The sequence below is a fragment of the Macaca mulatta genome, chromosome 3, assembly GCF_049350105.2.
Source record: "Macaca mulatta isolate MMU2019108-1 chromosome 3, T2T-MMU8v2.0, whole genome shotgun sequence".
Lineage (NCBI taxonomy): Eukaryota > Metazoa > Chordata > Mammalia > Primates > Cercopithecidae > Macaca > Macaca mulatta.
This window is the reverse complement of record NC_133408.1, coordinates 72,453,584-72,459,583: the sequence shown is the minus strand read 5'-3', so window position 1 is coordinate 72,459,583 and position 6,000 is coordinate 72,453,584.

Here is a 6,000-nt window from a genome sequence, read left to right as displayed (position 1 = left end):
TCTCCAGGTCCCGAACTTCCTCAGGCCGGCCCCTCCAGGCCCAGTCGCGGCCTCCCGTCCTCCCATCCAGGCCCAGCTCCTCCTGCTCCCGGCTGCGTCCGCGGGCCCAGCCCCGGCCTCACGACAACCTCCTTTGGCTCGGCTCCGGCCCAGCTCCCGCTCCGCGGCCTTTGTAGGCCCCAAACGTCCTGAAGCCGGGCCCCACGGTGGCCTCTCCGGGCCCGGCTCCTGCCCTCCGACGGCGTCTCCACGCCCGAGACTTCCTCCAGCCAGCCTCTCCCGGCCCAGCTCCTCCTCTGGGCGGCCTCCTCAGGCCCAGGACTTGACCTCCAGTCGGCCTCGCCAGGCCCAGCCTCCTGCCGCCCGAAGGCCTGCACAGGCCCAGCCTCTGCCTCCCAGCGGACTCTGCACGCCCAGCTCTCGCCTGACTGCGGCCTCCCCAGGCCAGAGCTCCTCCTGCCTTTCGGCAGCTCCGCCGGGCCCCGCTCCTGCCTCCCCGTGGCCTCGTGAGGCCCGGCTCATTCGTCACGGGGAACGGCCTTTCCAGGCCCAGCCTTTGCCTTTTGGCGCCCTCTCCAGGCCCCAAACTTCCTCAGGCCGGCCCCTCGAGGCCCAGTCGCGGCCTCCCGGCCTCCCGTCCAGGCCCAGCTTTTTCTGTTTGCGGCTGCGGCCGCAGGCCTAGCCCAGGCCTCACGACAACCTCCTAGGGCTCGGCTCCGGCCCAGCTCCCGCTCCGCGGCCTTTGTAGGCCCCAAACGTCCTGAAGCCGGGCCCCACGGTGGCCTCTCCGGGCCCGGCTCCTGCCCTCCGACGGCGTCTCCACGCCCGAGACTTCCTCCAGCCAGCCTCTCCCGGCCCAGCTCCTCCTCTGGGCGGCCTCCTCAGGCCCAGGACTTGACCTCCAGTCGGCCTCGCCAGGCCCAGCCTCCTGCCGCCCGAAGGCCTGCACAGGCCCAGCCTCTGCCTCCCAGCGGACTCTGCACGCCCAGCTCTCGCCTGACTGCGGCCTCCCCAGGCCAGAGCTCCTCCTGCCTTTCGGCAGCTCCGCCGGGCCCCGCTCCTGCCTCCCCGTGGCCTCGTTAGGCCCGGCTCATTCGTCACGGGGAACGGCCTTTCCAGGCCCAGCCTTTGCCTTTTGGCGCCCTCTCCAGGCCCCAAACTTCCTCAGGCCGGCCCCTCGAGGCCCAGTCGCGGCCTCCCGGCCTCCCGTCCAGGCCCAGCTTTTTCTGTTTGCGGCTGCGGCCGCAGGCCTAGCCCAGGCCTCACGACAACCTCCTAGGGCTCGGCTCCGGCCCAGCTCCCGCTCCGCGGCCTTTGTAGGCCCCAAACGTCCTGAAGCCGGGCCCCACGGTGGCCTCTCCGGGCCCGGCTCCTGCCCTCCGACGGCGTCTCCACGCCCGAGACTTCCTCCAGCCAGCCTCTCCCGGCCCAGCTCCTCCTCTGGGCGGCCTCCTCAGGCCCAGGACTTGACCTCCAGTCGGCCTCGCCAGGCCCAGCCTCCTGCCGCCCGAAGGCCTGCACAGGCCCAGCCTCTGCCTCCCAGCGGACTCTCCACGGCCAGCTCTCGCCTGACTGCGGCCTCCCCAGGCCAGAGCTCCTCCTGCCTTTCGACAGCTCCGCCGGGCCCCGCTCCTGCCTCCCCGTGGCCTCATTAGGCCCGGCTCATTCGTCATGTTGAACGGCCTTTCCAGGCCTAGCCTTTGCCTTTTAGCGGCCTCTCCAGGTCCCGAACTTCCTCAGGCCGGCCCCTCCAGGCCCAGTCGCGGCCTCCCGTCCTCCCATCCAGGTCCAGGTCTTTGTGTTTTCGGCTGCGGCCGCAGGCCGAGCCCCAGCCTCACGACAACCTCCTTTGGCTCGGCTCCGGCCCAGCTCCCGCTCCGCGGCCTTTGAAGGCCGCAAACGTCGTGAAGCCGGACCCCACGGTGGCCTCTCCGCACCCGGCTCCTGCCCTCCGACGGCGTCTCCACGCCCCAGACTTCCTCCAGCCAGCCTCTCCAGGCTCAGCTCCTCCTCTGTGCGGCCTCCTAAGGCCCAGGACTTGACCTCCAGTCAGCCTCTCCAGGCCCAGCCTCCTGCCGTCCGAAGGCCTGCACAGGCCCAGCCTCTGCCTCCCAGCGGACTCTGCACGCCCAGCTCTCGCCTGACTGCGGCCTCCCCAGGCCAGAGCTCCTCCTGCCTTTCGGCAGCTCCGCCGGGCCCCGCTCATGCCTCCCAGTGGCCTCGTTAGGCCCGGCTCATTCGTCACGTTGAACGGCCTTTCCAGGCCTAGCCTTTGCCTTTTAGCGGCCTCTCCAGGTCCCGAACTTCCTCAGGCCGGCCCCTCCAGGCCCAGTCGCGGCCTCCCGGCCTCCCGTCCAGGCCCAGCTTTTTCTGTTTGCGGCTGCGGCCGCAGGCCTAGCCCAGGCCTCACGACAACCTCCTAGGGCTTGGCTCCGGCCCAGCTCCCGCTCCGCGGCCTTTGTAGGCCCCAAACGTCCTGAAGCCGGGCCCCACGGTGGCCTCTCCGGGCCCGGCTCCTGCCCTCCGACGGCGTCTCCACGCCCGAGACTTCCTCCAGCCAGCCTCTCCCGGCCCAGCTCCTCCTCTGGGCGGCCTCCTCAGGCCCAGGACTTGACCTCCAGTCGGCCTCGCCAGGCCCAGCCTCCTGCCGCCCGAAGGCCTGCACAGGCCCAGCCTCTGCCTCCCAGCGGACTCTCCACGGCCAGCTCTCGCCTGACTGCGGCCTCCCCAGGCCAGAGCTCCTCCTGCCTTTCGGCAGCTCCGCCGGGCCCCGCTCATGCCTCCCAGTGGCCTCGTTAGGCCCGGCTCATTCGTCACGTTGAACGGCCTTTCCAGGCCTAGCCTTTGCCTTTTAGCGGCCTCTCCAGGTCCCGAACTTCCTCAGCCCGGCCCCTCCAGGCCCAGTCGCGGCCTCCCGGCCTCCCGTCCAGGCCCAGCTTTTTCTGTTTGCGGCTGCGGCCGCAGGCCTAGCCCAGGCCTCACGACAACCTCCTAGGGCTCGGCTCCGGCCCAGCTCCCGCTCCGCGGCCTTTGTAGGCCCCAAACGTCCTGAAGCCGGGCCCCACGGTGGCCTCTCCGGGCCCGGCTCCTGCCCTCCGACGGCGTCTCCACGCCCGAGACTTCCTCCAGCCAGCCTCTCCCGGCCCAGCTCCTCCTCTGGGCGGCCTCCTCAGGCCCAGGACTTGACCTCCAGTCGGCCTCGCCAGGCCCAGCCTCCTGCCGCCCGAAGGCCTGCACAGGCCCAGCCTCTGCCTCCCAGCGGACTCTCCACGGCCAGCTCTCGCCTGACTGCGGCCTCCCCAGGCCAGAGCTCCTCCTGCCTTTCGGCAGCTCCGCCGGGCCCCGCTCATGCCTCCCAGTGGCCTCGTTAGGCCCGGCTCATTCGTCACGTTGAACGGCCTTTCCAGGCCTAGCCTTTGCCTTTTAGCGGCCTCTCCAGGTCCCGAACTTCCTCAGGCCGGCCCCTCCAGGCCCAGTCGCGGCCTCCCGGCCTCCCGTCCAGGCCCAGCTTTTTCTGTTTGCGGCTGCGGCCGCAGGCCTAGCCCAGGCCTCACGACAACCTCCTAGGGCTCGGCTCCGGCCCAGCTCCCGCTCCGCGGCCTTTGTAGGCCCCAAACGTCCTGAAGCCGGGCCCCACGGTGGCCTCTCCGGGCCCGGCTCCTGCCCTCCGACGGCGTCTCCACGCCCGAGACTTCCTCCAGCCAGCCTCTCCCGGCCCAGCTCCTCCTCTGGGCGGCCTCCTCAGGCCCAGGACTTGACCTCCAGTCGGCCTCGCCAGGCCCAGCCTCCTGCCGCCCGAAGGCCTGCACAGGCCCAGCCTCTGCCTCCCAGCGGACTCTCCACGGCCAGCTCTCGCCTGACTGCGGCCTCCCCTGGCCAGAGCTCCTCCTGCCTTTCGACAGCTCCGCCGGGCCCCGCTCCTGCCTCCCCGTGGCCTCATTAGGCCCGGCTCATTCGTCATGTTGAACGGCCTTTCCAGGCCTCGCCTTTGCCTTTTAGCGGCCTCTCCAGGTCCCGAACTTCCTCAGGCCGGCCCCTCCAGGCCCAGTCGCGGCCTCCCGTCCTCCCATCCAGGTCCAGGTCTTTGTGTTTTCGGCTGCGGCCGCAGGCCGAGCCCCAGCCTCACGACAACCTCCTTTGGCTCGGCTCCGGCCCAGCTCCCGCTCCGCGGCCTTTGAAGGCCGCAAACGTCGTGAAGCCGGACCCCACGGTGGCCTCTCCGCACCCGGCTCCTGCCCTCCGACGGTGTCTCCACGCCCCAGACTTCCTCCAGCCAGCCTCTCCAGGCTCAGCTCCTCCTCTGTGCGGCCTCCTAAGGCCCAGGACTTGACCTCCAGTCGGCCTCTCCAGGCCCAGCCTCCTGCCGTCCGAAGGCCTGCACAGGCCCAGCCTCTGCCTCCCAGCGGACTCTGCACGCCCAGCTCTCGCCTGACTGCGGCCTCCCCAGGCCAGAGCTCCTCCTCCCTTTCGGCAGCTCCGCCGGGCCCCGCTACTGCCTCCCTGTGGCCTCGTTAGGCCCGGCTCATTCGTCACGGGGAACGGCCTTTCCAGGCCCAGCTTTTGCCTTTTGGCGGGCTCTCCAGGCCCCGAACTTCCTCAGGCCGCCCCTCCAGGCCCAGTCGCGGCCTCCCAGCCTCCCATCCAGGCCCAGCTCCTCCTGCTCCCGGCTGCGTCCGCGGGCCCAGCCCCGGCCTCACGACAACCTCCTTTGGCTCGGCTCCGGCCCAGCTCCCGCTCCGCGGCCTTTGTAGGCCCCAAACGTCCTGAAGCCGGGCCCCACGGTGGCCTCTCCGGGCCCGGCTCCTGCCCTCCGACGGCGTCTCCACGCCCGAGACTTCCTCCAGCCAGCCTCTCCCGGCCCAGCTCCTCCTCTGGGCGGCCTCCTCAGTCCCAGGACTTGACCTCCAGTCGGCCTCGCCAGGCCCAGCCTCCTGCCGCCCGAAGGCCTGCACAGGCCCAGCCTCTGCCTCCCAGCGGACTCTCCACGGCCAGCTCTCGCCTGACTGCGGCCTCCCCAGGCCAGAGCTCCTCCTGCCTTTCGACAGCTCCGCCGGGCCCCGCTCCTGCCTCCCCGTGGCCTCGTTAGGCCCGGCTCATTCGTCACGGGGAACGGCCTTTCCAGGCCCAGCCTTTGCCTTTTGGCGCCCTCTCCAGGCCCCGAACTTCCTCAGGCCGGCCCCTCGAGGCCCAGTCGCGGCCTCCCGGCCTCCCGTCCAGGCCCAGCTTTTTCTGTTTGCGGCTGCGGCCGCAGGCCTAGCCCAGGCCTCACGACAACCTCCTAGGGCTCGGCTCCGGCCCAGCTCCCGCTCCGCGGCCTTTGTAGGCCCCAAACGTCCTGAAGCCGGGCCCCACGGTGGCCTCTCCGGACCCGGCTCCTGCCCTCCGACGGCGTCTCCATGCCCCAGACTTCCTCCAGCCAGCCTCTCCCGGCCCAGCTCCTCCTGTGGTCGGCCTCCTCAGGCCCAGGACTTGACCTCCAGTCGGCCTCCCCACGCCAAGCCTCCTGCCGCCCGAAGGCCTGCACAGGCCCAGCCTCTGCCTCCCAGCGGACTCTGCACGCCCAGCTCTCGCCTGACTGCGGCCTCCCCAGGCCAGAGCTCCTCCTGCCTTTCGGCAGCTCCGCCGGGCCCCGCTCCTGCCTCCCCGTGGCCTCGTTAGGCCCGGCTCATTCGTCACGGGGAACGGCCTTTCCAGGCCCAGCCTTTGCCTTTTGGCGCCCTCTCCAGGCCCCGAACTTCCTCAGGCCGGCCCCTCGAGGCCCAGTCGCGGCCTCCCGGCCTCCCGTCCAGGCCCAGCTTTTTCTGTTTGCGGCTGCGGCCGCAGGCCTAGCCCAGGCCTCACGACAACCTCCTAGGGCTTGGCTCCGGCCCAGCTCCCGCTCCGCGGCCTTTGTAGGCCCCAAACGTCCTGAAGCCGGGCCCCACGGTGGCCTCTCCGGGCCCGGCTCCTGCCCTCCGACGGCGTCTCCACGCCCGAGACTTCCTCCAGCCAGCCTCTCCC